This window comes from Oryzias latipes, chromosome 6 (genome assembly GCF_053564925.1).
Source record: "Oryzias latipes strain Hd-rR chromosome 6, Olatipes_Hd-rR_3.1".
Lineage (NCBI taxonomy): Eukaryota > Metazoa > Chordata > Actinopteri > Beloniformes > Adrianichthyidae > Oryzias > Oryzias latipes.
Genome location: NC_136242.1, coordinates 24,799,966 through 24,817,470, shown reverse-complemented (window position 1 = coordinate 24,817,470; position 17,505 = coordinate 24,799,966). Strand labels below are relative to the sequence as shown.

The window sequence follows — 17,505 nt, the reverse complement described above, 5'->3', positions numbered from 1 at the left end:
TAGTCCGGAACAGGAAGGTCCGCTGAATACATGCCAAATGTAAGGTTTAGTACTCGACCCGGACTAAATAAAGTGCACTGATTGGACAGATTTTTCCAGTCTGAATACACCCTTAGATGGCCTTTGCCTATATTGTCTATATCAGTATCATGAATCAAGCAACACACACACAAGCACAACGTTATGCACAGCTAGATTGTTCCATTATTCAGCCAAGGTCAAAGTGAAGCATATTTTTAAATTCTTGGTTACACAAGTGCCAAGTCAGAGAAGCTACAGAAACATACTGCACTGCCAAAAAGATGTGAAGTGTATTTTTTCAGTTCTTTGAAAACATATATTTACACATTATTTAATACTGTTTGTGATATATTTTCAATTCTAAAAGCCCCTGCAATGCTGCACGTTTGAGGCGAGATTTAAAGCATTTTGATGTCTGCTCTAGTGAGTTTACAGCTAAAATATAAGCTTCTTAAAACTCAGATGATTTTATATGGTTGAAGGAGTTTATTAATGAATCACGGATCTTGCAAAAAAGGTTTAAAAAGGCTTATGCGTTGGAAGTTGGGGGTGCATGTATGCACACAGCTGACTATACTTTAGCCGCAGCTGCATGATCATCCGCAGCTGGTGGTTACTCTGGCCAGAAACGGCTTCCCTGCCATCAGCAGAAGAGCCTCACTTTGCATCCTTTCCACTGTCTTCTAGAACTTTAGCCAGACTCATGAACATTTGGTAAACACAGATCTTTCTCTTTTTTTTATTTATTATTTATTAAGACTTGTCCAAGAAATTTTATAGCTCTCGACATTATGTCTCCACTTGTCTCCCCTTTGCTGCACACTGTCAAATGCAGGGCAACAAACAGCAGCTGTCAGACATCAACATACAACGGAACTTCCAAAAAAGTAAGAATATATATATATCTATTTAAACCTTTAAAGCAGTGAAATAGATTACTGGTGTGATTAAAGACCTGATTCAGATATGCTATAATGTCTGGCATTTCATTTCTTGTTTTAATTGGGGCCTGTTGGGGGTTCTCATGTGGTTGGTAACCTGAGAGGTTTGAACATTTTTAGAAGAAATGATGCACTCTGTTTTTAACTGAATGTGTTCCAGGTGTTTTAGGGTGTCTTGTCTATTAGCATCAGATTTTTGAAGAGTTTTAATGATGCAATATGAAAAAAATAAAGTTCTGACAAATTTGTAGCTTCGTAGATGACATTTGATTGACTGCAACATGGTTATTAGCGATACAAAACAGGGTAAACGTATGTTAGGTGTGTTACTGAACAAACACAACAAAAAATTAAAAGACGGAATTCTGTGATGGGTATTTTTATGTGTTTGTGTCACAGGGTATAACATTTACTCATCTTTCATTGGTTTTCTTTTTTTCTTTCATCTACAGCCAGACATTTTTGGACATGTAAGATGTAAAAACAAAAGGTGGGAAGGAGAGAAAGAAAGAACAGCTCTGAAACAGTATGGCTCGCATTAATCTGGAAATATTACTTTAGCTCATCTGAACTAAATTACTGTTCTGAACTTGCTGTCCTCAGAGTAGGCCGAGCGCCACCGGCAGTCCAGATGGGCCAGGAGTGCTCTGCAGATCTGTCACCATGACCACATGAACCTTTGGGCGGAGCTTTGCAACTGTCCCCTTGATACAAAAGATCAAAAGTATTTCTCTGTTATGATGGGACTTGACACTCGGTCTGCAACTCCCTTTTTGGTCATATTAGTTTTCTGCCTTTGCAGATTGGACTAAAAAAGATAAAGTCTAATGAAGCATGCTTCTGTAGATAATTAAAATTAAAGTTAGAAGAGTAAGGTGTTCTTTAAATGTTACTAAACCTGTCAAGGCTTATGGTTTTTATTTCTTAAAATACAGGCAGGTGAACGTGGCCTGCAGCATCGCCCCAGCTTTGGGAAGAATTTATAGATATGATTCCATATGTTACAAGGGAACATTTATCAATCAGTTGTTTCTCTCACCTACAGCATTACTGTGTGTAATAAGACAGACAACAGGGTAATTGGTGGCGGGCTGTACAACACATCAACACATCAAGCAGGACCTGTAGCTCTGAAGGCTGCTCTGTTTTAAATGGAAGGGCTTATAACCACAATCAGATGAAAGGCTTTGTTGTATCACTGTCCTCATATGCACAACCATGCTTTTTTTTTAAAAAAACATGGAGAGACGTCCAAGCACAGGTCGTTTCTCAAAGAGAGAAAAGAAGAGGCTTGAGGTTTTTTTTCTTTCATCAACTGAACTTTCCACATTCAACATATTTACAAGGCACAGAAAAGCTGTGATTTATCGCCAACTGCAATCTTTCATGAAAAAGTTCATAAATTACTCTGCAGATGTCTCTGACAACAGTCTCTAACAGAGACCAGCAGGAATGTTACATGTGAGTGGCACCAGACAAACAGGTTAAAGTGCCATGATAGTTTGGTTAAAACTGGACAAACACAGCTATGCACACAATGGCATGCAGAAAATCTATCAATATTTCTGTTTTTCTAAGTTTGTGTACAGGTCTCAATAATTATAGCTGGGCACCAAAATCGTTAAGTTATAGCAGGGCATTTATTTTCTAATCCAAAAAGATGAGAAGCATCTTAATCAATGGATGTCTGTGTCTAGACTGTCCTAAGCTGTTTTGCTAGTGGAGCAGAACTTGAACCTGTGCCAAACACCATAGAGTTTCACTGCATAAAGAATCGTTTTTAAAAGATTGAATACCTAACCCCTTGACACCCATTAATGCAAATACACATATATTCACTTCTGCTCCAAGCTTTCCTTAATTTAGCATCTACTTTAAAGTGAAAGCATAAGTGATTTTTTTTTTCAAAGCTGGCAATATACTCAGGCGTCAAGAGGTTGAGAACTTAAACCCAATGACACCATCACACCAAATCTGAGTGTTTGGCCAAATCCAAATAGCTTCCCTACCCCTACGGCTTCTACCTATTCCTGCAAGTGGAGAAATATGAAAAAATAGTGTCTTCAAACTCGGATGTTACTACTGCTCAATGATGTCATCATCAGCCGCCGGTCATCTACATTAGCGAGTAGCTGCCGGCGCTTGGAAAATATATAACAAAACCTCTGTGCTTTAGCAATGAAGAAATGCAAATGCACATTATGCTGCTACAGCGCGATGTGGATCAATTTACTGGCAGAGGAATAACCAGTCCTAAATTGCTACGGCTCCTCTTTATAAAACACTTTTGCACACCACTACAGCTCCAAATGCCCTAGGGAGGAGCCAGAAGGGTAGGGAAGCGATTTGGTCTTAGAGTCAAAATAATCTTTTTTCCCTTCTGATTTGGGTGGGAATACCTGCTGTCTAAAGCCTAAACACTTGCTACACAAAATCACGAGACAAAACTGTCACTGTCACTGTCGATGTTAATGTGATCAATTCTCAATACTTTATATTTTCAGATGGAGCCAAACTTAAAATCTTTTGTTTTTGAACTAAAAATTGTTTGAGAACAAACAATCTTGAGTTAGAATTATAGCATTTTACAAAAGAAAGTTTACCCGGGGTTACTCCATTGTTGTACTTTTACATTATTTCTGTTTTACTTGAAATAAACATTCTTTGAGATTCTTTAACCCTTAACCCATAAACACCGGAGGGGCTGCTGGCAAAATCAATGGAATCTGAAGACCTCCCAAGGCAAGCTGAGAAGCAGAAAGATAATTTGTTCATATTGTGTTTTGTAATTGGAATGACTTTAGTTGTCTAAATTCATTAGGGTTGTAGTGTGAATATGCTTATAAAGAAGAATCGTTTCAATGGAAGCACTTGACACCCCTTTGGGAGCAGATCCCATTATCAGATTTCTGTCTGACACTTTTGTGAAGAAACAGACAAATCCTAGTGGCAGTGTTGTTGACAAAAATATCCCTCAAAAAGACAAGTGTGGTAAAGCTTTCCAACTTCCTGAACCTGTTGGATAACTTGGGTCGTATCATATTTCCCATTGCAGATGCTTTTTACCACTGAGAAGCTTTAGCCATCGCACAGTGGGCTTTGTCCATCGTGAGCTCGTTGTGCATCAATGGTCTGTGTTTATTTTTAGTAGCTGTGCAGTCTGTTTCAGTATCACCTGGCTCACATGTGCTTTAACCTGTGACTCCCAAAAACCTATCCCCGTGGGAGCAGGAGATGTGACTGTGAGAGGCCCACTCGTTTGCGGTAGAGTGGTTTTATATGCAGACTGGCATTATCTGCATCTCCTGCTCCACTCAAAGGACAGGGCCACTAAATATACCCTGTGAGGCCTTCCCAGGCTTCTTTGGGTTGAGGAGATGCGGCCGCTGCTTGGGCCGAAGGCCAATGACATGACTGTCGACCTCCACGGAAAGTATTTTTAAGGTCAATTACAGGGTACAAGGCTTTTAGATGGCCAACTGGTTCTGAGGAGGCCTCACATTAAAGGTTTATGTGGAGAACGACGAAGATCTTTGCCCTAGTTAACCCCAGTTCCCATTGTTACCGCACAGCTACTGAAACAGTGAGATTTGAAGAAGTCCTAGATTGATACAGTACACACAGCATTTGTCCCGAAACCAAATCCCTTCACTACAATGTCTTTATTTTCAGATGAGTCTGTCTTTTTTCTCTTTAGTTAAATTTTCAAGCACATAAGAAATACTTTTTTTAAGATTTGTTTTTCATGTGAAGCTTCCAACTAATTCAATTCTACTTAAAACCTACATTGTTTGCAAATTTGGGTTTCATAGAATTGTCAAGAAGCAATACTCCCAGAGTGATACATGGAGCGCTCTTGATTAATAACTGTCTCGAGTAAGTTCTGTTTAAGGATCTCGTCAGACTGACACTGAAAGAACCCTATCTTAGCTGCAAAAATGACACATTAGGCAGAACAAACATAAAAAGATAACAAATATAAAGATAAAAATGAAACACAAACATGGTTTTTGCTCATTAAGCAGCTTATCTGAAACTTCTCACACATATGAAAACTCGTACAAGCAAGTCCTATTCTCTCTGTATGGGCCACACACGACGAGCCTCACAGCTGACCAGCGGTCGGTAGAAATGCTCATCCAGCCGGATGATTGGTCCGTTTCATGATTCATTCCAACATGACTCCAGTTAGCCATAAATACAGGCCTGTCAAAATGCGTTCTACCCCACAGAGAGGGGAGTGGCGCAAAGGTACAGTAGACACCATTCACTTTTCCATGTGTTTGGGGGGCAGAGGAAAGGTTGGAGTTGGTGGCTTTGGTCTTACTAGAGAGTAAGGTATTGACGGAACAAAAGTGAAGTGAAGGATTAAAAAGGCCCATTTGTCTACATGGGGCTGCCATCTCAGTGTTTGCTGTGCTGTGGCTCTGCTGCAGGTCAATGAGAGCTCTATATTTTCTGGATTTCAGTCCAGACATATTAGCTTAACAACAGACAAAGATACCAGGACTACAGTCAAAAAGACAAGAATCTTAAAAAAGAAACATTTTTAAGATGAGAAGATTTAAGCAGATAGGAGGAAAGGACTCCACTTAGAATTTTGTTCTTCCTGAATAAGTTCTTATAAAACGTGTGACATTTTTGAGGTTCTGGGTTTCTCATTCTACTGTCCACTTTCTATTTTGAATGCAGTTTTTGTTAACCTAACTGCGTGAAAACATTGTGACTCTAAATTATCGTAAGGATTGGTACTAGTTGGTCCTTAAATGGGACACTACCTGGGACCTTAAGGTGTTGTAAGTGACTGTGGGGCCACATTCCTTTTTCATTTTTTTTTTTTTTTGTGCCTGTCTCAGGTCTGGGTAAATGCAGAGGGTTGGGTAAGGAAAGCCATCCACCAAAAAAGTGAAGTCAAATCACAGGTGCAAGTCAGAAGAAGTTACTGTGGGGAATCAGGAACAACTCAGCCAAAAGAAAAGGATGAACATGAAAGAAATCAGTCAACTCTTATGTTTGATCTTATATTTAATTAGGATTTACTAAGACATGAAGTATTTTTTTACGGTGTGGTTCAGTGTTTATGAAACTGTATGACTGCTTGCAGCCTTAAAAATGGCTGCCGTTCCAATTGTTGGTTGTTGCTGGTCAATGAATAATACTTTTTTCCCCGCTCTATTCTTTTTTTCTTGGGAAATATACAAATGAGTAGCTGCTGGTGCACTCTCAAAAGTGCAATGTGAAAGTAAACCAAACCTATGCAGTGGGAAATCTTTTTGCCATCTCTGTCCATTTGAATTAAGTAATTTGCATGTTCTAGAAATTAAAAAAAAAAATTGGTTTTGAGAAGTTGTTGATTTTTATTATAGGATATCAATCTTTCGGTTTTCGAATGATGTCCTCCAGTTGAAGTCAAACATTTAGGTGTGTTGCAGTTCTGGTAAGGAACAGAATATGTATTTTCCTTTCTTTTCTGAAACACCCCATGTCCATCATACCTCTTCCAACCCCAAACCCTCAGACGTTATTTTTCCTGGGAACATCATCACTCTTGGTCCACATGATGGGGTGAGTACACATCGTCAAGCTGCTATGTCTACACTGGCTTGGGTGCCCCCTATTTGAGAGTATGTTTTCATGGCCATTGGGCCTTCTACGTCAGAAAGGGAACACCAGGGTGTGATGGTCTGTACACGTCTGCTTATTACCATTGAAAGTGTGAAATTCCCAAAGTCAGACTGCTTCATCCAGCATTTCCAAAGCTGAAGAGTGGCTTAAACAGATAGATGAAACAGATTTTATACCTTATGGTTTATCAGCACTTTCTTCTTGTGCCTTCGCGTCTCAAATAATTCATGATTTAAGTCTCTATAAAACTTTACTTATGACTTTAAGTCCTAATATAATTTATTTTTCCTACATGTCAGGTGTACCACTCAATTGGTGAAATATTTTCCGAGCTTACTTTCCTTTATTCGCAGTTGTAGAAACATTGTTGGGCATGGAAAAGTCTTTCATTGGGATTCGGAGCGGGTCACCTGTGTGACCTGGAATAACCCTGATTCTTTAAACTGCAAATATGGCATATTCAGGTAACAGATATCATTTTGTAAGCTGGAAGAAAAGCAGAGCTTTGATTGAACTTACCTGAAAAGTCAACAGTGTGTCAAAGTGTATGTGTGCTAACTCAAACCTTCATTACATCATTAGCACTCACTTGCCAATTGCCATCCAGGCACTCACTAAACATTCATTGTATTTTTCTGAATTTTCCATAAGTGGAATTAAAAGCGTAACTTTACAAAATCTGACTCAGCAGTCATCCTGCCAAGCTCTTTATAATCCATCATTTTAGCCAAACTAAACTTGCAACAATACAATTAATAAATTTTTGGGAAAAAAGTCAGCTTAATTGGCTTTTCACCCTGTTGTTGCTCCCTGAAGAGAAATCTAAACACCCTGAGGCCATTAAAGCATCTCAACATTCGAAAAGTAATGTTTTTAATGAATTTGTGCAGCAAACTAGACAAAGAAAAAGTATTTAGATGCCTTAAACTTCTGGAAGCTGTCTTTAAACAGGCTCTAAAAATAAAGTGTTTAAACAAGTATAATTAAAAAGGCTGGCATTGTAGTGTGCGCATGCACTATGACAAGGTTTCAAAAATCCCCACATTCATACTGGAAGTGTCAATCTGAAAATGAGACATCTCTCACAGCATTTCTTTGTTGTGGAACCCAAAAAGACCCATCTCTGTCCGTTTACAGAATTTAAACTTCCAATTAAGAAAAAAAGAAAAGTTTCAGTTTCACAGCATCCTTCAACTTCATTCGAAAATCTAAAAAAAACACAATACCATCAAGGTGCAGTTGGATGACACACTACTCAAGCTTTAAATCTTGTTACGCTCCATTTATCAAATTATGTTCATGCTTGATGGATTGTTTGCAAACATCTAAGTAGCCAAAGAGTTAAATAGTCTTGCTCTGAACTACAGTATGTTAATCCTGCTGACCCATCCCAGTATGAAGTGTTGGCAAAACTGCCAAAAAGCCTGAGCATCAGATGTTTGGATTTTAAAAACAAGTTGCAGAGATGGCCTGTTTTTGCTTATTCTGTAACCTACATTTGTATTGTTCTTCCACATTTTTTCTGCAATGTGCTACGTTGTCAGGTTTAAATTGTTTTCAAACATATTAGAGCCTTTTGCAATAATATTAAAGAGTGCATCTTTTCATATTTTTAATATTTATCTTTGTTAAATGTGATGTTTTATTGCAGGTTTTATTTTCTTCTAATAAAGCCTTTAGATTTCAGAAGAAAGGGCATGAATGCATAAAAAAAGTCTCAAGCTTATGACTCCAAAAGATTTCTCTTTTCTGGTCTCTATGAAGAAACTGTATTTTCCCTTTGCAGCCCTAATCAGCTCCTAGTGGCTGGATAGGGTACTGAACCTTTAAGAAAATCCTTAATCAAACACAAAGATGCTGAAAGACATTCACTTCTTTTTGCAGCCAATTGTGATTGACAGCATGTCATTATGCTTCTAATTACCCCTTATATATGACCAGTTTGTGCATTTTTTTATTTATTTACCGTTGTTATGAGAATTCCTAATTATATAGTAGACAATAAATAGTCAACAGCTTTCAGATGTTGGATTAGGGTTTTTTTTGTCACTAAATCTCTTGATTAAAGGCACAGGAGGACTGCCGTGTCAATGGTTTTGAGGACTTAGTGTTTCTTAACAATAAAGTACACTGAAATGAGTTAATCTCTCCTTTCTCAAGCCCCAAGCAGCCCACTCAGTCTGAACCCCAACCCCAAGACTGAGTGTTTGCAGCCTACAGTGAGCGCAGCCTATAATCTTAAGTACTGTTTAGTGGACCTGTGTAAATTTGACACCATTATGCCGCAGAGAGGGTGTCTGTGTAGCTGTTAATGCTTGTGTGGGAAATTGCCAAGAATCTTTATACTTGCCTCATTATGTGCAGACAGAACTACTGGCCTTCCTCATTTTATTAGTCATCAGCATTGATCCTTAGACATTGCCTTTAGCTTTTTCCTGATAGATTAAACACCATCTGAAAAATACTTGTTTCCTGCATAGCTAGGATCTATATCTTAACCTACAACATATACCAGAATTTTGATTGTTTTTCAAGGAGCTGTGGTACTCTTTGAAGAGACAATTATCCTTCTTTGGAATTTTTTTGTGAGCTTTTTTGTTCTTTTCATTTTGGCTGCATGTTTTCCGACTTTTATTGTGAGTTCACTAAAGTTTTTCAGGTCAACATTCTTCCGGGTTCTGTCCCCCTCCTTTCTGTGCCACTATCCAGTTTAAATTGGCAGACTTTGTAGACCAAGGTTTGTGTGTGGTGGCACTGGGGGAGGGTGCAGAGCTGACTGTACCCAACCCCTCGTAATTATAGACAGTAAACAACTAGTACTTTTAGGCCTAGGGGAGAGAGTTCACTCTGGCAAAAGCAGAAAGGAAGACGGGAAGAGAAGGAGAGGAGACGCTCGATGGATGGACAAAGGCTGACCGATTTTTTTTTTTTTTTCCTGGGTGTTGACTATTATAACAGTTTGAAAAGAACTGGTGTAGTATGAGGTTTATAGATTTTAACAGAGACAGACACCGTCCCCACCCGCTCAGCCAAGCACACACACACAAGAACACACTGTCTGACTGTCTTTTGATGTGATCTTTCTTACAGTAAGTTTTAATTAAAACTCCAGCAGCCTGACTACTGTATGTCTGTTTCTTTTTTTGTTTTTCTCTCTGAAAAGGTCTAATTGATCTCACGTCTCACTCTGTCTGCTTTTCTTTCCGTCTGCCTGTCTGTACCCCCCTCCCTCCCGTCTCCTGAATCTTTTTGTCAAGTAAATCCCCACTCTCCTGCCTTTAAATTTAACTTTCCACTTCTTTTCTTCTTTGATTTACTTTAGCACTTTCCCTGCAATTTGTCTCAAACAAATCATCCTTTTTGAATGTATTCTATATATTTAATGTTTGAAAATCTATTTAAACTAACGAGAGGGTTTTATACATTTTCTCCTTTTTTGGCATAATTGGACATACTGTGCTTCACTAAGCTAATATTGGAAACAATGCATTTATTTGGGAAACTTTAAGCTATTTATGGATGCAGGACTATAGAGCTTCTCCTTTTCTGTCATTGGAATACATGGCACTGGCAGGGAGTGGGACTGAGGGTTTTCTTTGGCAGTCTGCTCCCCCTCTCTTGGCTGGGGCAGGCCCTGGAGCGTGCTACTGCCTGAAAGTGTGGAAGGGGAAGCCGGGAGGTAGTGAAGGAGGAGTGCAGAGAGGGACTAGGAGGAGGGAGACCGGAGGGGTGGAGGCGTGGTTCTTGCGTTGGTAATGAAGTCTTCTCTTTTCATCCTCAGAAGGCAGTGTGAGGGGACGGGCCGGGGTCTGAGCAGCTCCACAACCATCTTTGCCTGTGAAGTGTGCTGAAAGCTGCTCCGCTCTGCACCGCCTGCATGTCCCAGCTCCCGTCTGCCACAGCTGAGCTACAAAGAGACCGACACTGGGAGGGACCTCTACAGTCATGAGTCTTTCCCTTGTGTGCGCTTCACTGCGTTAACTCTTGAGGTAAGAGTTGGAACTTCCTGAAGTGCTGCCTCTGCTTTTTGTGTGTGTTAGTGCTCTTTTATCCTGCCAGTCTCTTTGATTGTTATGATGGGGGTGGGGGTGGGGGGTTCTTATCAGGGCTGTCCTGTTAAGGTCACTCCCCTTTTTTAACCTGTGCACGTGTGTAAGTTCTCACATGTGTCAACAAAATGTATGTACAATATTTACATTTATGCACTCTTACTGATGGTGATAAATGACCTACAATGGAAGGAAAGGAGCTGATGCATCCTGGGAAAAAAGTTTCCTAACTTTATTAACAATTGAAAGACAAATCACTGATTCCACCCTAATCTGTTCACTGTCTGCTTTGTGTTCACATCGTTGGCTCCATTGATGGGATAAACAGTGACTCGGATAAATCTGCAAAACTTTTTCCGCCAGCTGGTACAAGGAGTCAGTCCTGCCTTTGCCTAATGAATCCTAATTCATCCTCCATGAGGACAAAAGGAAGATGCTCTAAACATTCAGTGTGACCTCCGTGATCACCTGTAGTACAGTGGCAGAGACAGGGATGAATGGAAGTCTTTCAAAAATAATCAGTTTCCACCACTCATGGTTGCTGTCCACTTACTAGACAACGATGTCACTGCAAACTGCTGATGAGCGTGTAGCCCAGCAGCTAAAGAGATCAAGTTGACAGAGAGATGAGGTTTTTGGGAGATCCAGCGAAAAGTTTGCTTTGTAAAGGAATCTAACATCAAAATTGGATTTCCAACTTGCTAATATTATATTTTTTAAACAGTTCTTTTTGCTTTTCTGTCTTTGAGGTTATTTTTGTGATCATAGAATATGTAGACATTGGAGCACTATGACTGTTACTGACTGTCTACCAACCAAAGTAAACATAAACTGTCAGTCTGTATATTTTGTTAAAAATAAATAACACCGTCCGGTGGCAGGTTTTTCCTTCCTTTTCTTTTGGTCAGACGGCACAGCTATAGCTGCCTTGCAAATATGCATCTATCAACTTGGGGGCCAGGCATTGGCAGTGAGTGATGAAATGTGTGTTTGCTTGGTTAATTCAGTCAAAGTCAGCAGTTTTCCCTTCCTAATGAGTAACTTCACATATGAAGATGTTGTTGTGTTAAATTTTTGAGTTAATGACAACAGAACAGATTGGTGAAGCTGACACATCTGTTCTGTTGTGTGCATAGTGCTTGCTTTGTTTATTTCTATCACTGATTGACATTAAAGACAAATTGATACATCAGGCTATAGAGGCTCATCTCTAATGATATAGAGGGCATCCGCAGCCCCCGTGACACCCTGCTTTGAAGTGACTTCCATGGACTTCCATTGCCCGCTGGGCAATTCAGATCCGGCCTGCAACTCACTCACTTTTCTCCACATTCTCTTGGAAATCAATCCATCTGTATTCTTTGCCTCACCTCCTTCCTGATCTGATTCACCCAACAGGTTCTTACACCCTAAACACTCGCTGTGAGACCTTGAGTGTCAATCAACACCTTCTGTATTCTTACAGTTTTCCTATGCTTTTATTCTTCATCCACTCTTGTCTGGTTTGCTCCTGGGAATTGGTCTTTCCAATACCTCTCCCAGAAAGAAAAAGAAAAAAAAAAAAAAAGCAAGTTTCCACTACTTTCTGCCGGGACATGAGAATTATGGTTTCCCAACGTACAGAAGCCCAGCTTAATTGAAAAAACACAAGCATGGACTGCTATGAAGGAGACGGTCCTTGTGTCACTGTTGAAGTGTGCAAATGTACTTTCCAGAACCGGAGAGAGGAGGAGAAGGAAAGAGAAAAATACATGAAGAGCAGGAGTTGGAGGCAAAAAACAGAGGGCCAAAAAATCCCGAAGGCTGATTGAAAATACGGAATTTGTAGGGAGCAATTCGCAAATCAAGATTAAAGGAATCATCAGATTCTTGAGATTAGGAAAATAGGGGGGGAACAAGATATAAAGACCCCCCAGTTTGCTTTCAGTGGCATGTCAGGACTGTTTGAACAAAATATAACTATTTTTCTTGGGAGGGAGAACTACTTATCCCCTAGGAAGACGGTATAGTTTTCAGTAAAACCTGGCTGATTGCAGACTCCTGAACAGCAGCATCTTTACAGTGATTTTCTCAGCAGGAGCACTCGTAACACTGAACCCCAATGGAGCAGTGTGCTTACTCCAGCTTACTATGCACAATTTGCCATGCAACCAGAACACCAATGAAGTACCCTCTTTGTCACATTCCTGGATTTCTGAGACCATACTAACATATTCCTTGAATGCTGACCCCATAGTCTTTTACTGTATCCCTCTACCCCCCACCATCACCACTTCCTCCGTTTTTCCCCACCTCCTGCTTTCTCCCTGCATCCGTCTCTGCTGTGTTTGTGTGTCTTGTTTGTGTGGCAAGCCCATATGGGGATGATTGAGGCTCTGTCATTGATTCAGATGGCACATTTGTCGCGCACATGTTTGCCATCAGTTGCTGTTGCCACGGCTTCAGAGGAAAGCATCTTCTGTTGACGTCCACACTGGGTGGCTCATTTGTTTCTCAGGGCACCGTGACCCCTGACCCGGCCATCACCTCCTGCCTCTAATACTACCAGCTGATGTGACTCTAAATTCCACCAGACATCCCTTTTCTTCTGCTATCACTTTCTTGGAAAGCAATTGTACGGATCAACTTGTTAGTCTTTGTTAAAGGATTTCATATTCCTGCAGAGTTCCTGTGATGAAATGCTTCAGGCTGACTTCATTGCAAACCAACATATTCTGTTTAGAGGCTGTAAAGAGACAGATGACCAGAGAAATAACTCAATACCCAAGGGATTGGCACACCCACAAAACCTTTTATAGATAAAACACATTTTATCAGTTTTATCCAATTGTGGAGTTTAAATTTGGACGACTCCACAAACCCCAAACACACACAAACGCCAATTCTCTCCCAAATAAAATGCATTCACACTGGTGCATCTAGTTTGCACCATAGCTCTTCTTTTTTGCAAACAAGTGAACTCTGGTTTTACTGAAAATGTATTAACTTGCACATAAAACCTGTTTTTCACACAACCAATGATCAGACATATAAAAAATAGAAGATACACCACAACCAGTGTGCCCAGTGTACAGAAGGAATCTTGGCGAATGTGAGTCATTCAATTTTCTTCAAAATGTCTTGAGGGTAAAATTGGTGTAGTGAAGAAAGATGCAGCACCTGTTCAATAAATGATAATTCACATGACTTTTTCCCTTCATGGTGCCAATATTGCACAGTACTGCTCTAAACACCAAGAGACTTTGCTGATGAAGAAATTCCCCAAAAGTTTCTTCATTTTCAGCTCATCCATGTATGGTTATTTAGCACTGTGGTGGTTATTTGGCCCTTAATGATCTTGTTGATTGTTGTAACTTTTAGGCTTATGCATCCACTGGGCTGATCTCTCCTGAACCCTTCGTAAAAGAATGACATGAAATGCTAATGGTTTCGAAGGCTACTCTTGATTTAAGGAGACGTACTTAGTTGTGGTATAAAATACTTTGATCATTTTAATAGTCAAAGTTGTTTTTTGGGCTGAATTTACAGAACTATTTTTCTATATGTATTATGTATTCATTTCAGTGATTAGGATTAATTTTACGTTCTGTCACATGATTTAGGCAAATGTCAAAGGACAATAATCACCAACATAAATGAAATGTGGTCCACTTTCAGTTGGTTTCATTGTTTTGGAACAAATCAATGGTTTAGGCTTCACTACATTTAAATTAGGAAGTGTGATCAGCATAAAAGGGTTTTTTAAGTGTCGTGCACAATCTTCTCTCCTATGTCAAGGTGTTGACTGACCATAGATTCACACAGTTGGCACTGGGTCAAGTGAAATTTGAGTAAAGAAGAGGTAGAAAAAGAGTTAATAAAATTCTGCTTCTTTAATATAATCCTTTTTAGTTTATGTATTTCATAATATATGATCAACCAAGTCAATACTATAATTCCATTTACTCTAAGACGAAAGGTTTTTGCCGGATACAAAATATTCCTGAGCTCTAAACTAATAAATGTTTTAAAACTGCAATATTTCATGCAGTAAATTGTTAATCCAACACGTTTTTCAATATTTTTTATTATTTATACTTCCGAAGATATTTGGTGACCCTCGGTGTGTTTTATGACAAAAAAAGTGAAAATGTTCTCCAGATTGATTTGTAAATGGTCCTGCGACAGGCCGGCGTTGCAGGGCGGTAGCCAGTAGCCTTCGCCCAACGGCCGTGCAACCAATATTAAACTATTAAATTACAATATAAAGGAAAAGTATTCTCCTTTAAGTTTCCCCATCAACATTTGTAAAACATTCACGCCAAAGTTTGTATTTTGAAATGAGGATATTTTAGATTACAAAGTAGTAGGTCTCTCTTTTATACTTTTGATTTTGAAAACATTTTAAAACGTTTCACTTCTCCATAACATAAAATAATAGGTGTCAAATGATTGGATTCTTTTAACCTACATGATCTAGAGATTGGAATTCTGCAAATTCTTTGGCAGCTTTTAAAAAGACCCATCAAACTCCATCTTTTTTGTTTTTCTAATTAATTGGTTTTCCTCTTGATCAAAATGTTTTTCTCTTTGTTTCCTTTTTTTATTTTAGACTTATTGTGTTGGCATTCTTTCTGACAGACTTTGTTGTCTGCACATTACGTACAAAGGACCTGGATTTGAACACCTTCCATCCAGTGCAGATGTAAAACACATGAGTTGAGATGGGTTTCCAGGGTTCCCTCATAATCATCCCTTTTCCTTACCTCCCTTTTACTCTCCCTATCTCTATCCTTTTCTTCAATCAGGACACATGCTTCATATTTTCCATCTCATCATAGATCTTCATTCTTCAGTCACATCTTAAATCTGAGGGGTTCCTTAAACTCCCACGCAAATGTACTCAGTCTAAAATATATGTCTGTTATTGTGTGGCGGAGTGCACTGGTGCTTGTGTGTTGGAACTTCCATTTATGTGTCTTCAACTGCAAGTCCAAATATCGTTGTCAGACTGTGGGCGGTATACTATGTGTCCGCTGACAAATAACCACTGTATCAGCATTCGTGTGTTTATTGGACACTTAATATAACAGGCAGAAAACTGGCCTGAATTTTTGCCTTGCACCTCTGGTCCTTTTGCATTTGGGAGATGGGAGGTGGGGGGCTAACTGTGAATGTTTCTGACACTGACAACAAGAACAGGTTTCCTTTCTGCAGTGCTCTTCACTTTCAGTCCTAAAAATTCAGAAACTAGATCCAACCACATTTTACTTTTCACACAGTAAGTTGTTTTCTGCACAGGAATGATTGACAGATGTTAGATGGGCTGTTATTTACTGTTTATACACCCCAAGGGACTTCCCTTTGTGTGTGTGCAGCATATATATTTTTGGGTGGAAAGCAGAGGGGGAATGACCTGTAAATTACAGATGAGGCACGTGGCCAAAAGTCTTGGCCTGAGTCAGTGAGCTAAATACCTTCAGGAATGCTTTCTCTTTTCAGCCCCTTTTCCACTCCATTCCTTCTCTTCACCTCTCATTTCGGCTGCGTTTCACTCCAGATGTGGCATTGTTTGGACACACTTGTTTTGGGGCCGTGCCGACGGACCTGTGCGGGGTCTGATGACATGCTCTATTTAAGGGAAAGGCCATGAGAACTGGGTCGAAAGGAGAGCACTCTGGCCCACTTCAAAGCTTCTGTCTAGAACTGTCAACCTCGGCACAGCAATCTGTGTCATGGACAGATGACCACATTCATTACAGGTGTTGACAAACATGTCATTTTCTGGAGGTTCAGAGGGAAGGCGAGTTTTTTATTTGAAGGAAAGCTCATTTTAAATAGCTCCTTCCTTTTTTTTTTACATAGTTATATTTTATTTATGTTATGTGTGAATTTTCAGTTCTCCTGTATATATCCTACTCCTATCTTTACTTTATTTTATTTAACTTAAGCTTTTCATTCAGAGCAGACAGCAAAGTAAGAATTTCATTGTACAGGGAAACTTGTTTCTTACTGTGCATATGACAATAAACCATTCAACTCTTGAATCTTGAAAAAGAAGTTGGGTTGCTTTTGCTTGAAGTTATTTTAGTTTTATGGTCATTTAGAAAGATACTAAAAATACAGTAATGGGATTTTATTTGGAAACTTGGGATAAATAGGTAGTTTTTACTGCAATTGAGATTCCTTTATTTAGCAAAGCAAGCTGAAGTAGACTGACTATTCATCCAAAAGGAGGAACCAATTATTTTCTGTGTTGTTTTTTTTCTTCTGCAGAATGAAGGAAACTCCAATAAGCAATGTGATGCAAAGAAAGCAGTTCATTAAAATACAGAGAGTCTCTGAAACTGATCTTTATTCAGACAAGTGGGATCCTCCTATAATGACTGAGCTTATTGTCCCCTCTTATTTGAACTCTCGGCTCAGTGGAGAGTCGGCAGCAGCTGACTATCAGGCTCTACTGTCAGATTCCCCATGGAAGCTCTGCCATCAGCACTGTTTGGCCTTCAAACAGGCATATATTTGCCAGGTCCTCCCCGCTGCTCGCTTCAAACAGCTCAAGGTTCTGACCCCGCCGAATATTTCCGGGTCAAACGGGCATGTTTGTCGGACCTCCACCCCTCACTGTTCACCTTCCGCAGAGTTCACAGTGGCTTCTTTGGCCTTTAGCAGAAGTGAATGACATAAAAGGTCAGCAGACGGCTGGTGTTTCCACTCAGCCATTCACATGAACTCACAGGGAGAGAAAGAAAAAGCTGCATCCAGTCATTGCCTTATCTTTGTTTATCAAGTTGTGCCTTCTCAGAAATCCACTTCACATTTTTTCATCACTATAGGAGGTTTTCATCTATTGAATGCAAAACTTTGTTAAACACAGATGCTTTTTTTTT

The 17,505-nt window shown here is 39.6% G+C and overlaps 1 protein-coding gene across 1 annotated transcript in view; it reads left to right on the top strand.

The window, feature by feature from the left end:
- The window catches only part of znf469 (zinc finger protein 469), a 72,935-nt gene that overhangs the window by 14,106 nt on the left and 41,324 nt on the right, over nucleotides 1–17,505 (top strand). Inside the window, exon 2 of the mRNA XM_078948890.1 lies at nucleotides 10,369–10,576. The gene's annotated coding sequence lies outside the window, so the exon portion shown is untranslated. The remainder of the gene's footprint in view (nucleotides 1–10,368; nucleotides 10,577–17,505) is intronic.